At 43.2% G+C, this 26,689-nt stretch overlaps 2 protein-coding genes across 4 annotated transcripts in view; one reads left to right on the forward strand and one right to left on the reverse strand.

Moving 5' to 3' along the window:
* Positions 1–18,398, reverse strand: part of ANKIB1 (ankyrin repeat and IBR domain containing 1) — a 172,427-nt gene extending 154,029 nt beyond the window's left edge. For all 3 annotated transcript variants that reach the window (XM_024219035.2, XM_024219036.2, XM_024219033.2), the window contains exon 1: positions 18,038–18,398. The gene's annotated coding sequence lies outside the window, so the exon portion shown is untranslated. The remainder of the gene's footprint in view (positions 1–18,037) is intronic.
* A 123-nt stretch (positions 18,399–18,521) lies between these two features.
* KRIT1 (KRIT1 ankyrin repeat containing) overlaps positions 18,522–26,689 on the forward strand; it is a 52,810-nt gene continuing 44,642 nt past the window's right edge. Inside the window, exon 1 of the mRNA XM_024219029.3 lies at positions 18,522–18,606. The gene's annotated coding sequence lies outside the window, so the exon portion shown is untranslated. The remainder of the gene's footprint in view (positions 18,607–26,689) is intronic.

The raw sequence follows: 26,689 nt of genomic DNA on the forward strand, positions 1-26,689 counted from the left end.
TGCCAACTTGGATCAGACCCACAGTGGTTCATGTAATCCAGTATCCTACCTGACAGTATGCAGATGCTTTAGACAATTTATGAAATAATCTGTCAATAGAGAAAATTTCTAATTCTGTAAAAGAATATATCCTGTAACAGATTTATATCCAGGAACAGGAGGGGAGGTTTTTTGGTATCATATACAGACGCTCCCCGACTTATGCAAGGCGTTCCGTTCCGGAACTGGTTTAAGGTAACTACTCGCCATTCTTCTTAGTCTGGTGGACACATGCTACAGGCCCAGACAGCTCATGGTGAATTCCATATGGACAATGAGGTATTCAAAAAAAACAGCAATTTCATGAGGAAAAACATAGCATCAACCAGAACAGAATCTACAGACAGATTCCCCAAATTGTCACAAGTGATTTCACAATTTTAAATATACTGGACAGGAGCTACTCTCCTTTTCAGACTTTATTTTAAAATACTACAGTTTAAAATGAAAACCAAATTAATGTTGTAAAAATTAAGCCTATACTGCATGGACTCCCATTTACTTGCACGCTAAACTCTTTGAACCCAAGTAAGATACCTCAACTTCCAATTGCATACCTTCATCTCTTTCAGTACTACTGTGGTCACATCCACTTCAGATCTTACAACAGATTTTGAAGCGCTTAGGTGTGGAGACTATTGGCCAGATTTTAAGGGCATTTAGGCAACTAAAGGTGCAGACAGGTGCATAGTGGGATTTTCAAAAGTGCCTAGCTGCCAAGGGGGCTAGCTACCTAACACTAATGAAAATCTCCTAAGGCACTTAAATACCTTTAATAATCTGGGCCCATGTCATTCTACATGCTAGTACCGTGCCTAACATACTGGGGTCCATGTTCCAATTGGGGCTTTTAGATGCTACTGCAATCACCGTGATCGATCTGTTCTTCGGCCCTCGTATAGACTGTGCCGATCACAATAAGTCTTCCATTCTTCTTGTATCCTGGCCTTCCTTCTCCATGTGTGGCCATATCTTTTCACAATAAAATCTTCCCATCTCTTTGGAGGTTGGCTGAGTGGTCATTTCAGTTCCCATGGGTACCACTCAGCGACAGCTGCAGTCGATCAATTGTCAGTGAGCATTGCTATATGCCCGGCCCATCACCTTTTACTATGCTTGCTCTCAACGACATCCTGCACTCCAATCTGCTGTCTGATCACTTCATTGGGGACTCGGTCGTGGATTGAAATTCCCAGAATTCTTCTTTCCATTGCCCTCTCTGTGACAGACAGTTGCTGCTCCTTTGTCAGCGCCCGTGTTTCGCTGCCGGGCGACTGCAATGCAAATTTAAAAAAAAAAAAAAAAAAAATGTACAGAGGGGGAATGTTATTTCCCACTGATGTTAAGAAAAATCCTATTAATTTAGCTGTTCATATCAGAGACTCCAATATCCATAAGTTCAAAGAACTGGCATAACCAAGAATTTACTCTAATAAAAGAATGTGCTTCAAAACAAAAAGATTAAGTAATCTGCAATCCCTCAAATCCATTTCAGGATGCTGTTTGCTTTTTTAAAAAGCTAATATAAAACTAGAATGTCAGAATATGCTTTGACTGGAATGGAGAGAAACTGAAGAGAAGGTTCACATATTCTAGAGACTGGCTGTTCTGGAAATCTTTGATGTAACTGACACAATTCATCCTCGCAAAGGCTTGCCCATTTTTCCTTTTATGAACTCTACATAATACAGTAAAACATTCAAGCCATTAATTGGAGCCTCTTTACAGAATGGCCACTGGCCCCACCCAAAGCACTCAGACATTTTCTTTTCAAGACAAAACTAATGAAAAAAAAAATCAAACAGCAGTGCATAATTTCAGTCACCACTAGTATTAGATGGTGTTCTCATTCCTTTCAAGTTCCCAAGTGACAAAATTTGAATACAATTGCTTCAGTTCACAAAAAAACAAAAACAATATTGACCCAAAATAGTGCTACACAGTTAAGTTTATTGGAAGTGGCCTCTGAATTATAGGGATTGTGGTCTTGATTATGCAGCTGCTGCACATGAAGGAAAATGAGAACTGTTCAATGGGATATGCTCACAAGTAGCAGCTGCAGTCAGGTTCCTTTTAAAACCGGCATTATGAGAAGTTAACCAAGGCTTTCTCTATGAAGGAGAGGCTGCTTTAGACCTTCATACGCCACAATTGATCACACCATTAGTTCTGAATCAGCCAGAAAGCCTTACAGTCACTGATCAAGGACAGCACTTGGAGGAAATTATTTATATGCAGTCCAAAGTAAGAACTGACCTAGGAGGTCAACTCTCTTTCCTTTTTCATAAAGGAGTTTGATAGGAATGTATTTTAGGGTGTTCAAACAGCAAAAGGGTGGACCCAGTTAAGTAGATTTTCGCAACTTTCTTCTTCAAAGTTTATATTAACGTTTTCAGAATGAGGACTTTTTTTTGGACCAGATTGGTTGAATCAGCAGTGACCCACTCCCTCTTTATAGAGAGATATCATCAACAGTCATTAGCTCCTTTAGATTTCCAAAGGGCACTAGCTATATTTGCTGCTAAAAATCAAACTATGATATAAAGTAATCAATCCCATGAAATCAAAGATTTTTGGGCCTGTCTCAAAACTTAACACTCTTGTTTTCCTAGGAAACACTCTACAAGTAGATAAATATACCAAATTATGAATATTTTTAAATTTTTCATGAACTTTTGAAGTCCTGCTTTGATGACTGTAGCTCTCGCTAAACTTATTCCTTGCAGGCTACCACTTTTCTTACAGCAAACAAGTTAAAGGAATAAGAATAGTCATTCCTCATTAAGATCAATGAGAAAAAACATTAAGTTAATACAGATTTTAGGCAAATTTCAATATGTATTTTAAAGACAAGTTAAGGAACCTAATAGGACAATGTCAACTTCAAAAACCACATCTCTGTCTCAAATTCACTTTAGTGTTACAAGGAACAACTAATGTTATTATAATTAAAAGATAAGAAAATGTTACTTTCCCATTTTCAGTTACTTTGTGCATTTGACAGAACCCAGTTCTCAGCTGTGCTAAACTTACGTCTCAGATAGCTAACTATCATGTCCTCTCCATTCAAGTCAAAAACTTCAGCTGTCTACCCAATTGTAACATTGTAAATACTATTATACAGATTACCCAGCCCTGAAGAAGAGCTATGTGTAAACTCAATAGCCTGTCTTCTCTCACCAACAGAAGTTGGTCCAATAAAACACATACCTTGCCCCTCTAATATACTGGGACCAACACGGCTATGACAACACTGCATATTTTACAGATAGGAACACAAGATCACTGAATGAATTCCCTATGAGGCACTATGGTCTTGTGGATTTGCCAAAAGCCAAAACACAAAAAGGTTCTAGTCATGGATCCAAATTTGTATGGCTTTATGACCTTGAGGGGTGTGTGACAAATCATCAGTATCTATCAACCCAGAAAGAATGGAAGCTGGAGAAGAGCTGTTTGGATTGCATGCTTTTTAAATCATTGTCTTTCTCTACAAAGCAAGTGAGAACTAGGTTTGGAAGGATTACATTTATTAGTAAATGTTGATTTCTCCGTATGCACACAAACTGATGAAAAATATTTCTATTAATAATAATTGAAATTTGCAGATTAGTAAGAAAATGCTGGAGAACTTAGAGTTTAAGGATATTTACTTCATATATTTTGACACATGATGTTGACAATTTGCGCTTTAATGGTTATAAAGCTTTAACTTTTTGAATCTCAGCATCTATTGCCATTAAATAATTTGTGTCTAACCGTCATCCCATAATTTTCCACAAATGTGAAAATTTAAATTGATAAAAGTTTTAAAAATGCTTAAAGCCAATATTATCCACCAAAATTATATAAAAAACCGTTTCCAAGCCTAGAGATAATATACTACATGTAGCACTATCAATACACCGAAGAAAATGAATCAGTGCTATAAATACTTGCTTCAAAATACCTAGTTGCACTGAAGCCACTAATTCAAATCTTGAATTACGTGGAATTTTCCAGCAAATCCTTAAAAACAAAGACTGAACTGTACAGTTGTATTAAAGAGCATATGATGCATTTTACAGAAGGGGTGTATGCTGGTGTCATTCTAGAAAGGTCTGAGCTACACCTAAAAGTTAAGTCCAATTAGCTATATTGCTCTGAGGAGTGAAAAATTCACACCTGAAACACATGGGGTATATCTGCATGGCAAAAAACCCTGCAGCAGTGAGCATCAGAGTCCAGGACTGTGGACCTGGGCTTTGAGACTCACTGCCGCAAGGTTTTTTTTGGCCTGGTAGACAAACCCCTAGTTAAGAAGACATCAGCCCCCGTATGAACACCATTAGGTCGGTGGAGGATTTCTTCTGTCAACAATGCTACTGCCTCTTGAGAGGGTAGATTTACTAGTGACAGAAAACCCCTTCTGTCACTGAAGCAACTATCTACACTACTGCAGCATACCTGCAGCCTTACCAATGTAGCATTTGTAGTGCAGACATACCCAAAGTTCCTAGTCCTCAACACCCCACTGTTGTATAATATACTGTGTGCCAGTTGGCTACTGCCCTTCACTCTAGAATCCGCTGCAGTCCTATATATAGCATGTGCCAAAAAATATATATTATACACACACACACGTTTTATCGTGTGTGTGTGTGTGTGTGTGTGTGTATATACACTCTACTTAATTGGGAATGGATGCTTTATTGGGACATCTTCTAGGAAAACAATTTAGCCTAATGATAGTAAATGGTAATGAATGTTCTTTAAATCAGATTAAATAGTACAATAGAACCTCAGTTACAAATGGAGGTTGTTCGTAACTCTGAACAAAATGTTATGGTTGTTCTTTCAAAAGTTTACAACTGAACATTGACTTAATACAGATTTGAAACTTTATTATGTAGAAGAAAAATGCTCCTTTCCCTTTTTTGGAGTTTATGTTTAACACTGTACTGTATTTGCCTTTTTGGGTTTTTTTTTGTTTTGTTGTTGCTGGTTTTTTTGGGGGGTGGGGGTCATCTGCTGCTGCCTGATTGTGTACTTCCGGTTCCAAATGAGGTGTATGGTTTACTGGTCAGTTCGTAACTCTGGTGTTCATAACTCTGAGGTTCTACTTTAATAAGACAGTTTCTTAATGATGATAAATTTAGCTACACCTCTACCCAGATCTAACGCAACCCAATATAAGGCAGGTTCGCATACAACACGGTAAAACTCTGACACACTGCTCTGAGCAGCGTGTTAAGGGTGCCGGGACAGTCCGGGGCCGAGGGGCTGGATAAGGGGCAGAGGTCTCGGGGGCGGTCAGGGGCTGCCCCCCAACCCAGGATCTGGGAGGCAGGAGCTGTGGGAGGGCACTTTTGGGGGCCCCGCAGTCCCAGAGTGGCCTGGGGGATTAGTGGGGGGCCGGGAGCAGCCCGCTCTGCTTCCCTCGCCCCGGCCCCAGCCATGTCGCTTGGGGGAAGGGATCCCCCCGCACTCACCAGCAGCTGCGGAAGCGGAACAGCCTGGCCCCAGCCCGCTCCACTCCGCCAGCTCCCAGCCGCAGCGCTCCACTTCTTGCTGCAGGTGAGTACGGGGGGCGTCCTTTCCCCAACCTCCCCGCACTCACCTGAGGCGGGAAGCGGAGTTCCACGGCTGGGAGGTGGCAGAGTGGAGCGGGCTGGGGCCGCATCGCTCCGCTTCCCGCCACAGGTGCGTGCGTAGCGGCATCCTTTCCCCAACCTCCCCGCACTCACCGACGGCGGGAAGCAGAGCGCCACGGCTGGGAGGTGGCGGAGTGGAGCGGGCTGGGGCCGGGCTGCTTCCACTTCCCACCGTTGCCGGTAAGTGCCTGTCAGGGGGTGAGGGTGTGGATAGGGATCGGAGTAGTCAGGGGATGGGTGGTCTCTGGAGGGGACAGTCAGGGAACAAGGAACGGGGGGGCCAAAGCACGTTTGATATAACGTGGTCTCATCTATAACGCGGTAAGATTTTTTTTGTCTCCCGAGGACTGCGGTATATCGGGGTAGAGGTGTACTTCCAAGTAGCTTAAAGATGATTAACCAGCTGGAAAATAAATGTGAAATTACAAGATCTAGTATTTTAATATTCAAGATGCTAAATAAAGATTAAGGAAACTCAGGAAGCCTAAGGTATGGGCAGTGAGATCCTACTGACTTCCGATGAAATAGCTCCATTTGAGGAACATTTTTCTCGCTGCCCACTTCCTTTTAAAAAACAGAAAACTAAATGCAAAAAGCAATGTTCATGTAATATTAAGGTTACATGCTTAGGTACTCATCAGGAAATGCCAAAGTTAAGGTTGAACATGCAACTAAAATTATGTCACCTTTTACATTTGCAATACAATGAAAACCTTAATTATTGGTAAACTTTTAAGGCTACCCTAGTATTGTAACCAGCACTGCTGGCAGTTACTCTACTATACAAGCTGTTATAGCATGTAGCAAATTAGTGGAGTTCTTTTAATAAATAGCATTAGCCTCCTAATTCCGTGTAAGCCTAGATTATCTCCACACGACATTACAATTACATAGTGTTGCTCAAATAATGTCATACAGATTGTTTCTCAAAACAATGGGGCCCTGTGTATTCTGGGGTCAGAAATATGCTGCAGAGCTATGCTCCAAAATCTGAACTTTCATTTAAAAAAAAAAATGTTCCTAGCCATTATGGTAACAGATAAAACCTTGAACACATGAAACAAGGTTAACTGAAGCAGTATCATCTGCCTGCATTTGCAGAAAGCATGAAACGATAGCTCTAAGATGTGACCTGCCCCATTCATCTCAATTAGGGCCCTGTTGTCTTCACAGTTTAGCAGATGTATAATTTGGCATTTGGTCCAAGATGCCATGAAATTTGCCATTTTGATGGAGCCAGGCACCAGACATTAATTTTCTGACACACTGCCCTTTCAGGACCTTCCCGCAACTGCCTCTTGGTCTGCAGCTTTCTCCATAAAGGAAAAGGCCAATTGGTTTAATGTATGCTTCCGGCACTGTTTCATGTAGCTAAGCAGGAAGGGGTCTGGGAGCCACCTAGGGAGCACAGAGGAAAAAAATACTCATCCTCAGAAACAATCATACTATAAAATAAACACGTTATGTCAATTAACATTTGCAACCATGTGCCAGAGCTATGGCTGTTTGTGGGGGATGGGAATGAAGAATATTTCATGGGGACAGGAATAAAATGTTGCAACAGAATTTGGTCTCACCGTGCAACTGAGTACACAGGGCCTACATATGGTATCTTTTATTATTGTGTAGTACTCTATGTACTAACTCTTCCTGTCAGGGTGGTCAAGCACTGGAATAAATTGCCTAGGGAGGTTGTGGAATCTCCATCATTGGGGATTTTTAAGAGCAGGTTAGACAAACACCTGACAGGGATGGTCTAGATAATACTTAGTCCTGCCATGAGAGCAGGGGACAGGACTAGATGACCTCTCATGTCATCTCACTAAATGACCTCCCTTCCAGTCCTACGATTCTATGTCAGAAGCAGTCTATGAAGCACAAAGAAAAATGTACTTAATAGCATATGACAGAAGTACATTAGAGAGAAATAGTTAAGTTTTCAATATCCATACAGATAATATTTTATGATTAAAGTACAATAGCCTGCAATATCCTACTCACTCACTTGTCTGTGATAATACTTTACTTGGGTGCCAGAAACTAAGATTAGTGTTTTTATCTATCATCCTAATAAAAGGCAAGAAAATAGATTGTCTACCTGTCTGGTAAAGTGTCATAATAATTGCTCTAAGATTGATTTATAACATGAACTTTGTCAATACTTTTGTCACTAACAGTGTGTTTCATTAATACATATTACTATAAAACACACTATTAGTATTATTTAATGCAGTAAAAATTCAAGTTTCTGACAGAGCACCCTTTATATAGTACCCTGTTTTTGTTTTTTGGTTTTCAAGTTCCTATTAAAAAATTGTGGGTTCCCAAAAGGTTTTTTTGCTCCTCCACATCTCTTTACAAAGAAGGTTCTCTTTTGTTGAGAAGACAACTGGCTTACTGTAGTGGGAAATGTACATTGAAAAATACAAGGATTATGTTTTTTTGCCCACTAAATCATTTCAGTTATAGGAATATTTGGTCCCTCTTCTACAAACAGCTGCACACAGACAAGACTTTTGTATCCACATGTAGGCCATTTGAGTTCAATGGGGCTACATGCAGGAAAAACAGTCTACTTGAATGCATTTCTTTACAGGACTGGGACCATAGGGCTTACTCGTAATTACAGTAAATACCAAGTTTTCATAAAAATTTAATTTTTCTAGTTGTTGATAGTAGTCCTTTAAATACTCAGCACCTGGAAAAATATTTTCAGGTTGTAGTATGGGAAAATTTAGTTTTAAACTTACTTTTAGTTTTAAATTTACATAGCTTTCAAATAATTATTGCATATGCATAAATTGTCAAATTCTTGGTGAAATTAAAGTTTAATATTTTAAGAAAAGTACATCACCTACTCAGAGAAATTAAGTTTAAGACATTTTCAAGGTATTACATTAAAAAAAAAAGAGATCTGATACATCAATAAACTATTATATACGTTTAATACAATGCTAAGTGTGTTTCCCCCAAGAAACAGCATGTGAAACATTACATAATAAATTACTGTTCAGAGGCATATTTGTTTCAAAATGTATACTACAGGGGCATTGATACAATTTATAAAATATATCTTAAACATAGCAGTTCCATATCATTATGACAAAATTAAAGTACCCAAGAATTAAAACATTACAAGATGCTATACATATATACCTATGATTGGTTAAAATAATGTATTTTCATACGAGTGTGTGATTAAATATGCTATCATAATGCATATGCACATGGAAACATTTTTCAAAACCTTGCACGTCAACTTTAATTTTGGCATTTCCAGACTTCTGTGGGATTAACCGTATGACCTTAGCATTGTATTAACTTTTTTTCCTTCATGTAATTATTGTAAGGTTCAGGCTGAAGGATGAGAGGAAGGATGATCTGGGATAACAGTCTAGTCCAAATGGACTGCAGCTGCAGAAGTGCTGGGAAAAGAAATCAGAATTTCATCATTTCTCAAGGAAGCTATTTTGTAGGTTGCCTTCATCTGAAATTCCTAGACATTATCTGTAAATAATATACAAGTCAAGTCAAAAGAAAACTACATTTACGTTGAAGATATATACATAGATAAAAAGACAACTTAAGTTAACACTCAAGTTCAAAACTTTTCCCATTAATTTCAATGCAGAACGAGCATCTTCCTCCTCTAAATTTCTCTTATTAGTATGATGGTTCCTAACCTATAGAATGGACTCCATAGGGGGCCGAAAGACTGCTCTTGCGGGACTCTGAGGTTCCATCTGCATGTGACTGATGACATACCTAAGCCTTATGGTACTGGTGGTAAAAAATAAAATAAAAACTTCCAACAAACAAGCTTCTTCTGTTTCAAGAGGTGCCTTTTCCCCACTCTGTTTCCAACTGGTCCCTTGAGACTGGGGCACCAGGTTAATGGAACAGCAGGAGATAACAGCAAGGAAATTGCCATATACTCCTGCCTACACTGCAGAAGCACTCTATTCTGAATGTGACAATATTCATAGTTGTTCTAATCTCTTAAGGCCTGAAACAAAGCCATAGAAATTAATGGAAAGACTCCCATTGACTTCAATGGACTTAGGATCAGGCCCTTAAAAACACTAGGAAGCCATCTCCTATCCAAAGGAATATTTCTTGAATGGGACACTTTCACAATATTCTAGTTCAGCCTTACAGACCTTTAAGTGGTAGTTAGCAATTTCTATTTACAACATAAGCTCGATTTAACAAACAGTCTTCTGAATGACCAGTTACACAAATCTATTTTTTTTTACTGACACAAAATAAATAAAGCACATAACAAAAGTGGCGCCAATGAAGAACAAGTAGATATCCCTTGACATGCCAATGCCTTCAGTCCAATGAAAATAGCTTTGCAGTGCTTTGAAGGACAAGAAAGCGACCTAGTGCACCATACAAAACTTATGCACCGTACCCACTATAATTTTGAGATGTTCAATTTTATGAAGTTTTTGATTTTATGAACTCCTAAATCCCTAATTATTTAGTAAAACAGGGGTTCAGCTGTATTTGTATCTGGTATTTTTGAATTAAAGGTTCTAGCTCAACTACTAATCAGGTTAAAATTTAGAGGTTTCCATTTGCTTTATCCTAGAAACTCTCTACAAAATAGATTTTTGGGATGACTTATTTCTTGGGTGAATTGGTTAGAACTGAAACAGAAGTACAGGTCCTTTCATCCCTGAAGGTCCTTACCTATTTTTTTCACAAAGTCTTGTGGAGGAGTCCTAATGCTTCTTTCAGGCTGCTTAAAGGAAAAAGTAAGCTGTGACCAGCTACTATCTTTGACTGCAACAGTTCAAATTCACTTAAAATTCTTTGGGTCTTTCAAACCTATATCACTGTTGGAGCCTGTTAAAAGAAAAATTTCTGGACACTACTAAAAATCAAGACTTGTAAACCTTACAAAATAAACTGACTTTTAAAGAGTAAATCCTTGTGGATCATCTGTGTGTCCAAATTTCTCAGTCTTTTCACCAACAAGAGCTATATGTTACCTCCAGAATGCTAAACTCAGAATGACTCATGATCTACATTTTTAACTGTCATCAGCAATTATGATTGACAGAATCCAGGGTACTCCAGCAAATGTAAGGGTCTATATAACCACGCAGACTTGGAAATATCTATGTTATTACATTTTTAACAACAAATTTACAATAAAGTAAATGCTAGGTGGTTAACTACAGCTTAAAATGCATATTTTGTATAAGGAGAATGCACTATTTGGCTACAATGTAAAAGTCTCCATTCCACATGCTGTGGTAAATGTGGCCTTTGCATCAGAGTCTTTTTATCTCATTAAGACATACACAGAATTGGTATATGTATGCAGAAGGCAGGCATATCTAGTTGTCCCAATTCTGGAGGGGATTTAAAGAAGTTAAGTTTAAACCTATTTATATAAAATTCTCAACTTATCAATTACCTTGACATCTGACTCCCAATACACTCATACACATAAAAGTCTGTGTTCTTATGGATGCATATTTGATATCTTGGTGACATTTTATATAAATCATTGTCACGGAGTGACTGGCCTTTTATATGGCCACACCTGTAACACACTTAGCTCACCTCCCCAAATGAAGTAAATAATCAAAGCCACATAACAGTCCAGTCATGTGCCTAAATCATGACTTTTGGGGAGACAAAAACAGAAGCCTCTAGAGAACCAGAAGAAAGAGAGAAGGCAGACAGCCTGGAGAGGCACATGGCAGGAGGAAGTCTGCCTGCAGCAAATCCCAAGAACAAGAACTGTGGATTCCCTTAAAGCAAGGTGAAGGAACAGAGTGTCCTGCAAGGGTGATTGGGAAGCCCCAAAAGGAATGGGTTTGGGCCTAAAGGGCCAAGGGAGACAATACTGTATAAAGACTTGATAAATTAGACCCTCAAGAAGGAGGCTAATACTTTAAAGAGACAATGCTGTGAATAAATTATTGGGAGAATCAGGAGGAAACTGAGCGCAGGGTGCTGTGGCATGAGAGGGGGTGCTCTCGGATGGCACCCTCTCACAACTGGTACCAACAATGAGATGACCAGATCCCCATCCCATCAAGGAGCAATGATTGAGCAAAATAGGCAAGACCCCTTCCTTTGCTGTGAGACGTTCACCCTCCTAAGATGACATATAGAGGGGTAGCAACGACCCTGGGAGCTCCATCTCCTGTTTTGGTAAGTGCCCAAGTAGCATCCACAACACAGAGGCGATCAAGTGACTAGAAAGGATCAGCCACTGTAGACATAGAAAGGGAAGGCGGTTTGGGATCCTGCCAATTGTGTGCACTGACTGTGAGCAAGAGGGGCATGTTAGATGGGTCTGCCCCCATATGAACAATGACTAAGACATATCTGGTCTTGCAGTGCACTCAGAAAACTGGGGAGGACCAGACTAATACTGTAAAGATACTCAGACATGCAATGGAGGGGCCCAGGGTATTGCAGGGTCTAAACAAAAGACTATTTGGACCCAGTCTGGGGCAAGAAAGAGTGAAGCCTAAGGGCAATCTATTTTGGTTGTGGGAAAGTAGAGCATATATAAAGGTGTCCCCCTGCTAAAAATTTGGACTGTGGATGAAGGACTGTAGCCATGAGGAAGAAAGAGTCTATAGGACTCTATGAGGTAGTCAAGGAAACATACCCAGTGTGTAAACTTAAAGGTGAGGGGATGGCCATGGGTTTCAAACTTCCTGGTAGCTAGGGGAAATTCCCTGATGTCAAAATTTTGGGGGACCTTGAATAATTTCTTAAAGGAATTAGATCAGATCACAAGTTAAAGGAACCACATCAGACCACTCAAGGGGCGGAAGGGGGAGTCCTACAAGCTTCCCTGAATGATAATAGAGTTCCTAAATGGGGGATGCCAAAAAAAGAACTTGATTCAAGGGATCTGAAAGGCCAGCGAAACACTGGCAACAAGAACCATACTGAAGTCACTTTTACAAACTGCAGGTACAGATGCGGTCTTTCTGGAATGAATTAGATGATCAGAAAAAAGTTCATGAGGCACATATTCAAGAAATAAGATGGAAATGCTCCCAAACTGTGGAGGGGCTGACCGTATAATGGGAATAAACCAAACGAACAAAAGACGACCCTACAGCAGGGATGGGCAAACTACAGCCTGCGGGCCGCATCCGGCCCGCCAGCCATTTTAATGTGGCCCCCGAGCTCCAGCCGGGGAGCAGGGTTGGAGGCCATCCCACACGGCTCCCGGAAGCAGCAGCAGCATGTCCCCCCTCAGGCTCCTATGCGTAGGGGCAGCCAGGGGGCTCTGCTCCAAGTACCACCGCGGCCAATGGGAGCTGCAGGGGCGGTGCCTGTGGATGGGGCAGCATGCAGCAAAGTCACCTGGCTCCACCTCCACCTAGCAGCTGGAGAAGGGACATGCCGCTGCTTCCAGGAGACGCTTGAGGTAAGCGCCACCCAGAGCCTGCATCCCTGAGCCACCGCCCCACGCATCAACCCCTTGCCCAGCCCTGATCCCCCTCCTGCACTCCAAACCCCTCGGTCCCAGCCCGGAGCACCCTCCTACACCCCAAACCCGTCATCTCCAGCCCCACCCCAGAGCCCACACCCCCAGCTGGAGCCCTCACACCCCCCCCGCACTGCATCCCCCAACCCAACCCAGAACTCCCTCCCACACCCCAACCCCAATTTTGTGAGCATTCATGGCCCGCCATATAATTTCTATACCCAGATGTGGCCCTTGGGCCAAAAAGTTTGCTCACCCAGCACCAAGAGGTGTAGCATTTACATGTAAACAACACAGTTATATAATAATTCCATGGACAAAGGTCTGACATCCCTGTCAATTTAGGATCAATCACAAATTATAAGAGAACTCTACAGATTTAATGTTGTCATGCAGCTGCTCAGTTGAGGTAGATGCTTGAAGAGTTTACTAAGAACTAGGCATTAATCAAAGATACATCTATTACAGCACAATAACCCATTATCAGTTACTACTATATTTTCTTACTGTGATCGTCCCTCAAAATTCTGAAATGTTAGAATTTCTCAGTCTTATAATTTAGGTCTCTGTTCAACGCAAAATGAAATAAGATTACAGCACAAGGCTACTTTAAGTAGTATTACAGTTTAACACAAAACAGGAGAAAATTCAATGTTAAGATCAACATTCCAAATTATGTTTAGAATTAAAGGAAAGGAAAATCACCAGTCTCTTTTATTTGACAAAAGTTTACCTAGAGATGTTCTGATGGTTTGATTCAGGTGAGGATTGGGTATCTTTAGTTTATATATAGTATTTGAAAAACCCATTCATTTTTTAAAACTTTTCGAAGTTACACTGCTACCTCGATATAACGCGACCCGATATAACACGAATTCGGATATAATGCGGTAAAGCAGTGCTCCAGGGGGCGAGGCTGCGCACTCCGGTGGATCAAAGCAAGTTCAATATAATGCGGTTTCACCTATAACGCGGTAAGATTTTTTGGCTTCCGAGGACAGCGTTATATCGAGGTAGAGGTGTATTTCCAAATAAGAGTGTTAACACTGTAATAGACTGCTGGAGCAGGAAAGGATAAAGATCTCACCAGACCACCTTTTGACATTGGCACTTGGGACTTCAGTTTTTTCTTGACTTGGTTAAATATTTTTTGTTTTAATCCTTCTGTGATGCAACTCACACCCAACTCAAGGTCTATGATGGGGTCAAGGGAATCAGGAGGTGGGAAAGGAAAGCATTGTTAACAGAGTACAGAGGGAGGATTGGGGACAGATGGGCAAAAATGAAGGATAAAAAGGGAATTTAAAAGGTCATGATATTAACAAGATGTATGTATGTCACAACTTACAAGTTAAGTGAGTGAGGTGTGTTTATCCCTTCTTCCTCACACCCACATTTTGACTTATTTGACTGAAAGCACCTTAGGGCTGGGACACATCTTATTTAGATGAAGCACTCCACACACTTTGAGCTTTACACATTAATAATGTAAAGTAGAAAAATACAAAGTCTACTCCTCTGACACTGTAGTGATGACAGGCTGATATACCCACCGAGAATGGGAAACAAAGAAAGACGATGCCACCAGCTCCATTTGAAATAAAAATAATAGAGCTAAAGAAATCTAGTAATTTTTATTAAATAAAATTTCTAAAAAGAAAGCATAGATCTTAGTATTTATTTTCATTTAAAGTCTTGCAACATTAATGATACTTACATTTACAATTTCAAAGAATTCCAGCGGAGCAGTGTGACCAGATCCCATACAATATTTGGAAAGTTAGAGGCTATCAGGCAGCATTCAGACATTTGAAACACTAAATTCTTTATCATTTTGTGTCAGTCTGAATATTAACTAAAGAGCAACCTAATGGAAAACTCCAAAAAGCATAATATTTATCTTTCCTTGTTCTATATCATTGTTGTATAATAATATATTTGCTGCAGAATTAATCACCATCTGCTTAATCCCCACTTGAATTCATGACCCTCGATTTCACATAGCTAATCAGTCCCTCAACAGAAAGTCACACGCTATCTAGAAAATGTTATACAGTTACAACAAATCTATACGGACTTTAGCATAGGGCACCTGAAACCTTGAAGGTACCAAGAAAGACAGGTAGAGGTAACTGTCAATGGTCCCCAAGTCAACTGTCCAACAATCACACAAACTTACCAAATCACCAACAACATGCCCGTACTGCTATACTACTGACCAGTGCAAAAGGCAACCAACAGTCCTCCACAACAGAGGAGAAGAAAACTGTGTTGCTGCAGATAATTATTTGGGTGAAGAATCAGTTAAACTGCCTCACGTAATAAAGAGCAAATAAAGAGAAATACAGTCTATAAGACAGAAGTACACTAGGTTCTAAATAAATACTTTTTTTTTTTTTTTTTTTAAAGTTTCCCCATTAAACAATGGCTAATACCTAAAGGAAGGTTATTGAGTACATTTTAAATCTGACTTTTTTTAGTTTGTCAATAAAGTTGCATGTTCCCCAGAAAGAAATCAAGTGTGCGACAGTGCGCGCGCACAGAATTTTACAGACGAAGAAGTGACAAAACCATCGTCACAAGTAACTTACGACTGAAGGTCCTGAATTTGCAATTTTATTTTATCTTTACTATTAGGCATAACAATTATTACCAGTAGTCTCACTGGATTCTGTTTACTAATCTGTAATTCTGACCACATTAGTGAATATTGTCTTAAGAGTCTTTATTCATGGTGCACTGTTTTGACACTATAGACAAGAGGATGGCAATAAATGAGATAATGGCCAAGTCCTCTCTTTTACATATTACTTCAGATATTTTAAACATTGTAATTTATAATTAAGTATGAAACACATTTGATATACTAATTTCAATTTACAACTAAGTAAGCTATTTAAAGCAACAACATTAACTTCCTAAATTCCAACTCCTTGACACATCATAGGTGTGAGAACAAATTATTCTAGTACAGGAGCACAGGAAGGTTTAGGATAAGATTCCAGAAGAGACTCCTCCTCTCCTCATGCTGCTTGCTCTTTCCATGCCCAGAAAGTCCTGCTTTGAATTATGTTACCTCATTCCCTCTGTATACAGTCAGCTGTTGTACATGAACCCCAAATGAACAGGCTATGTAAGTCCCTAAAAATTTTAGTTGGAAAATATTTCTTGTTTATAGGTAGCAATATCTTCTTTCAGAGAAAGAACACTTACTACTTTTCCTCAAATACCTAAGAGAGACTAAGTCCTCAGAGTAATGCACTAACTACTATTTAAAAACACACACACAGACACACCAAGGAAAACCAATACATATATAACGTTTTCACCCCTCAGCTCACAGAAAGCCAAGAATCTCATCAGTTCTACTTCATTAATCTGCATAGAGTAATACTTGAGGAAAAAAAAAAAAGTCTCACTCCAGTGCCCACATGGAGACCTGCTGAAGCCAATGTTGTTCTGCATGGATGCAGGGGTTCACTCATTTACATTCAGTTGCAGTATCTAAACCTCATTTCAAACCAAACTACACTTTCAAAAGTGAACAAAGGGCATTTTGTGATTCTGTATCCTTGATTGGGGGGGAGGGGAAGAGGACTCAGCAAACATCAATTAGTATGGTTCTATTTTATTTTTAAAAAATCCACGCACTTTCTAATAAGGAGGTTTGAATTTATAATTTAAATGCAAATCAAGGGCTCCTACAAGCACTTATGCACGTGAGTAATTTTAAAGGATCAGGGCTCAGTTTTGTAATGGAAAAAAAATTCCAATCTGAAACGCTGAATACTCAATTTCAGCCTAGAGTGATTGTTTATAACCAAGCTATACATCCTGAAAATAGGGTTATATCAAAAGGATCACAACTATAATTATAGCTGCACAAGCCTCCCACACTCTCTCCTATTATAATATTCCTCTTTTGTAAAAAATTTCCTAAAGTCTTCTTAAAGTCAATGCAAATATTTGTTTTTAAACAAAGGAACTGATACCGGGCCACGACAATTCAAGTTTCTTACAATTCTGTGGGTACAACAAAACTACCATTTATATTTCCCCTCTTGTCTTCTTAATGGTCTCAAGGAATTCACAGTACAGCACCCAGAAAAACAGAAATTGGTAAGTGATACCTACATATACCATTCAACAGAGGAAAAACTGAAGACCCCCACTTCTTTACACAAGAAATTTCCAAGTAAACAATCCACCACACATTGCCAACCCTTTGCTGTCTCATGAATTACAAGCTACTAAAACTCGGCGTGGAAACTCGTAATGGGAAGTGCAATGGATTCCTCATAAGCAACAAATTTTGATGCATGCATATATTATATAATGCCCACACCATATATTTTCCATAGTCTGACACACATGCCTTAAACAGCTGAGGTGTCTCTTGAGCCTCCCACAATTAAGGCTTCACCAAAATCATTTACACTGGGTTCTTCAAAATAGGGCGTGTCAGACCAGTTAGTAATTAGCCTAACTCTGTGGTTTTTGGTCCCAGAGGGTAATGTTTAATAAGCACTACAGTACAGTATATACAGGCGCACATACTGCCTTTCCGATCGCTTTTGTTTTGGTGGCAGCCAAAACCGAGATATCCCTAGAGCCGCCTCCTCTCTCCTCTGCACTGGACTCCTCAGCAAATCTCTGCTGCCCTGCTGCATTCAACATTTGGCTCCAGTTAGCTGCCCCACCCCCGGGGATGCCAAGGGCTGCAGACATGCGGAGGACGAGGCTGTTATCTGTCTGCGGCGCCTTTGCTCTTCCCTCCCCAGCCCACTGCAGCACCCGAGAAGGGGCGGACCCCCCGCGTCTCCCGGCACTCAGGCGGCACCGGGGCCGTGCCTGAGGGAACACGCCCCCGGCACAGCGGGTCACTCACCGGCTCCTCAGAGGGTCTCTCCCCTCCGCTTCTTGTCCCCGCATCCAGCACCTCCATCTGCCCCCAGTCCGGGGTCCCCCGAGTGAAGCGCTGGCTGGGGCGAGGAGCGGGGTCTGGCCGCGTCCGGGGCTTGCCGGGGCGGGGAGTGGGGTCTGGCCGGGCTCTACGGCGGACGCTCGGTCGCTGCCCTTTGTTCGGCGACGGGGCTCACGGGCCCCCGACGCGGCTCCCCGTCAGCTCAGGCTGGGCCCTCCTCCCGGCGCCTCCCTCCCACTCCGCGGCGCCTCACGCGCCGGCCCGGCCTGCAGCCCCGTCCCGCTCAGCTCGTGGCCAACTGCCGACGCCAGCGGCAGCAACAGCAGCTCAGGCCGGTGACCCGGAAACTCATTGGCAGCAGCCGGGCCCAGCGGCGCCCGGACGGGAAGCGGATCTGCCGGCCTAGGGGGAGGGATCTGGGCGGGGCCGGCTCGGTCTGTGCCTGTGCGGAGCAGGGGCGGGTTTGGACCTGCGCGACGCGCTGGAGGATGTGTCCCGGTCTCCCGGGAGGAGGCGAGTCTAGACGCCACCCGGTAAGAGAGAGGCGGACGGAGCCGAACTCGGGCCGGGGCCGCCTGCAGCTCCGTCCTGAGCCACTAAACAAGCGGCTCAGCCGCGCCGTGTTGTCTAACGGGGGAACCGACCTGGTGAGAGGGGGCCCGAGCCCCCCATTCTGGCCCCAACGAGCATCAGCTCCTGTAGCTGCTTTGAGGAGGGGCAGAGATCAACAGGCCAGAGAAAAGTTTGGGGACCGTCTCCCAGCCCGAGGTGGAGAGAGAGGGGACGGGGGTTAGAGTGTCTCTTCCGCGCCTTCGCCTTCCGGGACAGGGGAGACGTTTCCCCACCCAGTCCCCCTCCACAAAGATCTCTTTCCCTGGACAGCTTTTAGAGCGGGCTAGCTCGTGCTTAGCCGCGTCTCGCCTAATGGAGCTTGGAAGGGCCTGGGGTGGGGTTTCTCTCTGTGCGTCTCTGCCCCTTCAGGTGACGGGAGTGGAGTTTCCTCTGCTGTTCGCTGTCTCACTGAAACAATCGCTCATCTCAGTTCTGCGCAGAGTTAAATTTTCCTTCAATTCAGTGACCGCACTTGCTTGTGACATACACACCAGACGCTACCTGTACTGTGTTATAGAGACCTCCACTTCGTTGTTTTTCTGTTGAGCGCTCCCGCAGTAGCTGTAGAACACTTACTCACATATGTAGATCCTTCTGTTAGTCTTAAAGGTGCCACAGGACCCTCTGTTGCTTTTTACAGATTCAGACTAACACGGCTACGCCTCTGATACTTGATATGTAGCTCCACTATTTTCAGTGGGGCTGCTCACGTCAGTAAGAAATACTTGCTTCGCTAAATGTTTGCAGGATCTGGCCCTTAACTAATCGCTGTGTGCAGATTACCTCTGGTTAACCTATGGGGCAGTGTGCGCAGCACCGAGGTCTGAACGAGGAGGAAGTGAGGTATTCTGTTCCCATCTCCGATTCTCAGAAATGATGGGTTTGTTGTCTGATAGAAAAGATAATGGCGAATGTATGTAGTTGGTTACATACATACAGTTGGATGCCCAAACCAATTGTAAATACAAATAAAAGGAGTTTCTCTGACACAAGTCAAGTCAGAGGGATGTGTGTGTGTTAAAAATTATATTTTAGAAGCTAAAACCTAGAAATAAGACTTGGGAGGGAGCTCCGTAGAATAATGTAGTATGTACTTCTTCCTTCACCTACTATTCACATCTCACTAGTAGCCAGCAGCTCTGAGGTGAACCTTGGCTCTTTTTCCTCTTTTGGGAGACCACGAAAGCAAAGACTTCACTACAAAGAAAGGATGGGAGGTGGTTGGGAAGGATCAAAAGACCTTCACTAGAAAACAAAGCAATTTAAACCACCAATTTTAATTGTGAATTAAATCAGCAAGCCTTGACTTCAATCATCAATTTTAATCTTGTTTTGCATTTGTACTTTTTAATTATCTTCCTAAAAGTTGTTTCTCATTGGTTAGTAACCCTTAAAACATGTTGATTTGCAACTAAATGTAGTCTTTGCACTAAATTTGGTCCTTCTTTTTGCTAACCAGGAAGATATGCTATATCGATAGACATTTATTTAAGCAATTAAGCTTACATTTATTCAGATTCTTATTCAAATGCTTAACTTTTACATTGTTTATGTTAGAAAATAGTGAATAATGCATTCCTTACTTTGTGGTCCCTAAACTTTTCAAGGTTGAACCTCCCCTTACCCCTGTCTGCCCTTTCTCCCCCTCCCCCCCGGGCCCAGGAGCAGGGCCATGGCTCGGGGGTGAAGGGACACAGACAGCGGTATGGGGACCAAAGCTGGGAGCAGTAGCCAGGGCCAGGAATGGAGCTGGGTGGTGCTCCTTCCCGCGCTCCTTGTGGGGGCTGGCCTGGGCCTCATTGGAAATTCAAATCCAATTAAATGCACAAAAACTGCATTTTAAAATTGTATTTATTAATTTAATAAAACTACCTTAAAGATATTGGGTATATAAGAGAAAAGGTTTATCAAAACGTGTTGCATTTAAAACTAGCTGATTTATTAAACAAAGTAGTGAATTAAACTGATTGGTTCTCTTTACCATTGTCCTTCAGCATTTTAGAACTAGTAGATCACATCCTCTCTCACCTGGTTTTTATGTATAGATTGGTAGAGGAAAACAAGGTTTCCTGCATTTTCAGCTCTCAGTTGGTTTCTTAACTTTGAATGAACTAGTCATTGAACTAAGCTAGTTTAATAAACTGAAATGAAGAAAATATTCTCTCTGGATCTGCAGCAGATGCTACTGCTGTCAAAAGGTGGTTTACATAGAGCTCTTCTTCAGGTTTGGGAAATGTACTCATAGGACATGTCTACACAACAAAATTGTCGACTTAAGTTATGTCGACGTACAACCACCGCGGTAATTAAATCAGTGTTGTATGTCCACACTAGCGCCTTTTGTTGGCGGTGTGCATCCTCATCAGGAGCGCTTACACCAGCTGTCAGTGTTGGGCACTGACAGCCAGACCCCGCCGCCCAGCTCCAGGTACCAGCTCCAGGCAGCAGGGCTTGGGATGTCTGACACCAGAGGCTGGTACCTCTGTCAGCCACCAGAGGCTGACAGCCAGAAGAGTCAATGCAGCGTCTATACTAACACTTTGTTGACCTAACTATACTGACCTAAGTGCTATGCCTCTCACGGATGTGGAGTTATTAAGTTGGTGTAGTGGGGGACTTACAGCAGCAGGAGCAATGTTGTAGTGTAGACACTTAGGCCTTGGCTACACTGGTGCTGTACAGCGCTGCAACTTGCTGTGCTCAGGGGTGTGAAAACACCCCCCCCCGAGTGCAGCACTGTAAAGCGCCAGTGTAATCAGCGCCTGCAGCGCTGCATGCTCGCTCGCAGCTCTACAAGCTATTCCCCTCGGAGAGGTGGAGTACTTGCAGCGCTGTGAGAGCTCTCTCGCAGCGCTGGTGGCGCAACTACACTCACGCGTCACAGCGCTGCCGCGGCAGCGCTGCGAATTCTCAAGTGTAGCCAAGGCCTTAGGCCTTGTCTACACTACCACTTATAGCACTTAAACTTTCTTGCTCAGGGGTGTGAAAAAACACACCCTGAGGGATGCAAGTTTCAGTGCTGTAAAGTGGCAGTGTAGACAGTGCTACAGTGCTGGGAGCTCTTACCCTTGCGGAGGTGGTTTTATTACAGTGCTGGGAGAGCTCTCTCCCAACACTGGAGCTGCAACTACATGGCCACATTAAAGCGCTGCTGTGGCAGCGCTTTAACATTGGCTGTGTAGACATACCTTTACAGAGTTAGGTCCACGTAAGCTGCCTTATGTCAACCTAACTCTGTACTGTAGACCAGGCCATAGTGCCACAGCTAGATATAAGGTGGAACAGATTGTTTGTTTAATTAATGCATATTTCAAGGGACCACTTAAGGTGAAGTGGCCAATTAACACTTTTCAGGTCATAGAGGAGGAGGGAAGGGAGAAAGAAAAAAGGCAGATTAGTGGTAGGTGGGGTTTGTTAGTAGGTTATAGGTTGTTATAATAAGCCATAAATCCAGTTTGTCTATTCAGTCCAGGATTTTTAGTGTCTTGCAAATATATGAATTTAAGCTCCCAGGCTCATCTTTTGAAAGTGTTGTGCAGATTTGCTTTGAGAATGAGGACAGAGATCAGATATAGACAGGGGTGAAAGTAACTTAAAGGACTTACCAATACGCAGGGTGGCCAGGGTCTTGGGCAAGGGGGTTGGGCTCTGGGCCCCCAGAAGGGGTCTGACCTCAGGTGGAAGGGGCGGGGTCTAGGCTCCCCCAGCCAGCCCTTCAGCGCTGCCCAGCCTGCGCCGCCTGGGGTTCCGCTGCCTGGAGCCCCAGGCCCTTTTAAATCGCCAAGCCCCAGGGCAGCTGCCCCTTTTGCGCGCCCCCATCAGTGGCCCTGCCGGTACGGTGCTTAAAGTGCTGCTGCAGCAGTGCTTTAACATCGGCTATGTACTGGTCCGTACCGACGGCCACTTTCTTACCAGTACGCTGTACTGACCTGTACCAGCTTACTTTCACTTCTGGATATAGAACAATTGTTTTGTTACAATAATTGCTATTGGGGCATATAGTGCACTGGTTGAGGTATACTACATGTTGTGATAGGCATGTGTAGGACCCATGGATCTTGAAAGCTGTGTTGTAGGTGTTGATCATTGTAGCAGTGGAGATATGTCTGCAGGTTTTGCATCTATTGTTCTGGCAGGGTCTGGTGACGCTTTGAGTTGGTGTGTCCTGGTCTGTGGGGAGCTTGCTTCTGATGATGAGCTTGGAGAGGTTGGGGGGTTATTTGAAGGTCAGAAGAGTGGGTTGAGGAAAGATTTCTTTCAGGATGTGGTCCCCATCAAGAATGGTCTGTAATTGTTTAATGATACCCCATATGGATTCCAATGTGCAGTGGAAGGTGACTACTGGTATGCTCTCATAGAGGGGTTATTTTCATATTTGAAGTAGGTTCTTTTGGGGTATTTGGGTGTCCCGCTCTATGATGTGATCTACTTCTCTGGTGGAGTGTTCTTGTTAAGGTGTGCACCCAGGATTTTCTTCTCAGAGTATATTCTGTGGTATCTGAGTGTCTGACTGTAGATAACAGATTTCTTGGTGTGCTTGGGGTGGTTGCTGGATCTATGAAGGTAGGTGTGGTAATCTGTAGGTTTCTTGTGTATATAGCTGTCTGCTATAGGAGTCCTTTGTTGAAGCTGATCCTGGCATCAAAGAAATTGATGCTAGTGTTGGAGAATTCCAGAGAGACTTTAATGGATGGGTGGTCGCATGGGCGGTGGGTGAATCACGGGTGTGGGAGGCTAGCCCCGTCCCGCCCCTTCCACTTGAGGCCCCGCCCCTCCTGCCTCCTTTCCCCGCTGAAGCCCAGAGGGCCCCCACCCCCGCAGCCGCCAGCCCCGGGCTGTCCAAGCGCCTCCAGCACGAGCGGGCAGTGCGCCCCACCTTCCAGCCCTGGAGCACCAGGTGGGCGGTGCACAGACCCTCCCCCTCAACTCTGGAGTGGGTGGCACGCAGCCCTCAGCCCCAGAACGCCAGGCAGCGCAGTCCCGGCCACCCCAAGTCCCAGTCACCCCAAATCCCAGCCACATGCCCGCTGCCCTACCCCCAGCCCCACCCAGCAGGCTTCCCGGAAGAGGAGCTGGGGCAACTAGCGGCAAGCAGGAGGGGGCCTTGGGGTAGAACGTGGGTGGCTGCAGGGGGCTGTTTGGGGAGGCGCAGCCTTCCCCAGCCTATGCTACGCACCACCCATAGGTGGTAGTTCTTGAAGTTGTGGTCGAAATCTGTGAGGAAGTTTAGGTCTTTTGTCCCGTTTCCTCCCCCCAACCCCATGATTGGAGAGGAGTTACCAGGCCATTTCACCTTGAATAGTCCATTGAAATATGTGTTAACTATTTATGCTAAACAATCTGTTCCATCTTGTATTTAGCTGTGGCACTCAGAGTACTTTTCTCAGACCTGAAAAAGAGCTCCATGAAAGCTCAAAAGCTTTTCTCTCTCATGAACAGAAGTTTCTCCAATAAAAGATATTACTTCATTCACCCACCTTGTCTCTCTAATATCCTGGGCCAAACAGAGCTATGACAACACTGCATAAAAGCTGGCTTAGCACTTAAACAAACTCTGGATACAGAGTAGCAGCTGTGTTAGTCTGTATCAGCAAAAAGAACAGGAGTACTTGTGGCACTTTAGAGACTAACAAATTTATTTGAGCATAAGCTTTCGTGGGCTACAGCCCACTTCATTGGATGCATGCAGTGGAAAATACAGTAGGAAGATATATACACACAGAGAACTTGAAACAATGGGTGTTACCATACACACTATAAGGAGAGTGATCAGTTAAGGCAGTGATCCCCAACCTTTTTGTGGCCAGTAGCACTTTCATGTTTTTAGAAGAGTGTGGCGGGCGCCAACAATTTTTCAAGGCTTATTTTGTATTTGTACATTCATTAATACGAAAAACATCATATTTAATATTACATAATATATGAATCCATAAGATTAAAAAGGTAATTTTACATGTAAAAGGTATTAATTAAATTATTCGGCAATAACTCTTTCACCTTACCATGTGAATTTGCTCTTTTTTATCTACCTGTAAGAAAAATTAAGGAGTTTTTACAAAATAAATATAAACATTTGGTCCATTCTGCAGAGGCGGAGCGCTTTTTTGTTTTGTTTTGGCGGCAGTTCTGGGCAGTGCAGAGAGAAGCCTGAGAAAAGCCGCGAGGACAGAGAACACCAGCGCCTGCAACACTCTGTCCCCAGCAGGCATGGGGCCCTGGCTTCTCTCCCCTGCTGGGCACTAGGCGGGCTCCACACCTGCCAGGGACAGAGAGCACCGGCGCTCGCAGCCCTGGAGTTCTCTGTTACCGGCAGGCGCGGGGCAGCGGCTTCTCTCCGGCTTTGAGACGGAGAGAAGCCACGGCCCCGCACCTGCCAGGGACAGAGAACACCGGCGCATGCAGTCCCGGAGTTCTCTGTGCCCAGCAGGCGCGGGGCCGCAGCTTCTCTGCAGCCCTGGAGTTCTCTGTCCCCAGCTTCAAGAAGCCGTAGAGAAGCCGCGGCCCCGCGCCTGCCGGGGACAGAGAGCACCGGTGCCCGCAGCCCTGGAGTTCTCTGTCCCCGGCAGGCGCAGGGCCGCGGCTTCGCTCCAGCTTCAGAAGCCAGAGAGAAGCTGCGGCCCCGCGCCTGCCGGGGACAGAGAGCACCAGCGCCCGCAGCCTGCAGCCCCGGAGTCCTCTGTCCCCGGCAGGCGTGGGACCGGGTCGCATCTTCTCTGCAGACCTGGAGTTCTCTGTCCCCGGCAGGCGTGGGGCCGCGGCTTCTCTCCCCTGCTGGGCACTAGGCGGGCGCACATAAATGCCCCGGCGGGCGCCACGGCACCCGCGGCACCGCGTTGGGGACCACTGAGTTAAGGTGAGCTATTATCAGCAGGAGAGAAAAAGAACTGTTTGTAGTGGTAATGAAAATGGCCCATTTCCAGCAATTGACAAGAAGATGTGAGGAACTGTGGGGAGGGAGAAATAAGCATGGGGAAATAGTTTTACTTTGTGTAATGGCTCATCCACTCCCAGTCTTTATTCAAGCCTAATTTAATGGTGTCCAATTTGCAAATTAATTCCAATTCAGCAGTCTCTCTACCAATATGATATATGCCATCATGTGCCAGCAATGCCCTTCTGCCATGTACATTGGCCAAACCGGACAGTCTCTACGTAAAAGAATAAATGGACACAAATCAGATGTCAAGAATTATAACATTCAAAAACCAGTTGGAGAACACTTCAATCTCCCTGGCCACTCGAATACAGACCTAAAAGTTGCACTATTACAACAAAAAACTTCAAAAACAGACTCCAAAGAGAGACTGCTGAATTGAAATTAATTTGTAAATTGGACACCATTAAATTAGGCTTGAATAAAGACTGGGAAGAATGGGCCATTACTCAAAGTAAAACTATTTCCCCATGCTTATTTTCCCACCCTACAGTTCCTCACATCTTCTTGTCAATTGCTGGAAATGGGCCATTTTCATTACCACTACAAACAGTTCTTTTTCTCTCCTGCTGATAATAGCTCACCTTAACTGATCACTCTCCTTATAGTGTGTATGGTAACACCCATTGTTTCGTGTTCTCTGTGTGTATATATCTTCCTACTGTATTTTCCACTGCATGCATCCGATGAAGTGGGCTGTAGCCCACGAAAGCTTATGCTCAAATAAATTTGTTAGTCTCTAAGGTGCCACAAGTACTCCTGTTCTTTAAACTCTGGATAGAGGTGCTTAGCCAGGGACTTTCACCAGTTCAGTGGTATAACATTTTTAAAATATTTGGCTGCAAATATGTACTGCTTAATATTATTGTTTTAATTTAAATGATTTTAATGGGTTATAGTAAGTTTAAGACTTAACATAGGTTGTCAAAGTTTCAAATTAAATTTTCAATATGTTTATTTTTAAAATAAATCTGTATTTATTTTAAGTAAAAATCCAATTTAAATTAAACAAAATATTAAATTATTTTTTTTAAATCAACTTTTATCCATCCTGCTAGAAAACCACTTTA

The sequence above is a fragment of the Terrapene carolina genome, unplaced genomic scaffold (genome assembly GCF_002925995.2).
Source record: "Terrapene carolina triunguis isolate 2854851 unplaced genomic scaffold, T_m_triunguis-2.0 Scaffold84, whole genome shotgun sequence".
In the NCBI taxonomy this organism is placed as follows: domain Eukaryota; kingdom Metazoa; phylum Chordata; order Testudines; family Emydidae; genus Terrapene; species Terrapene triunguis.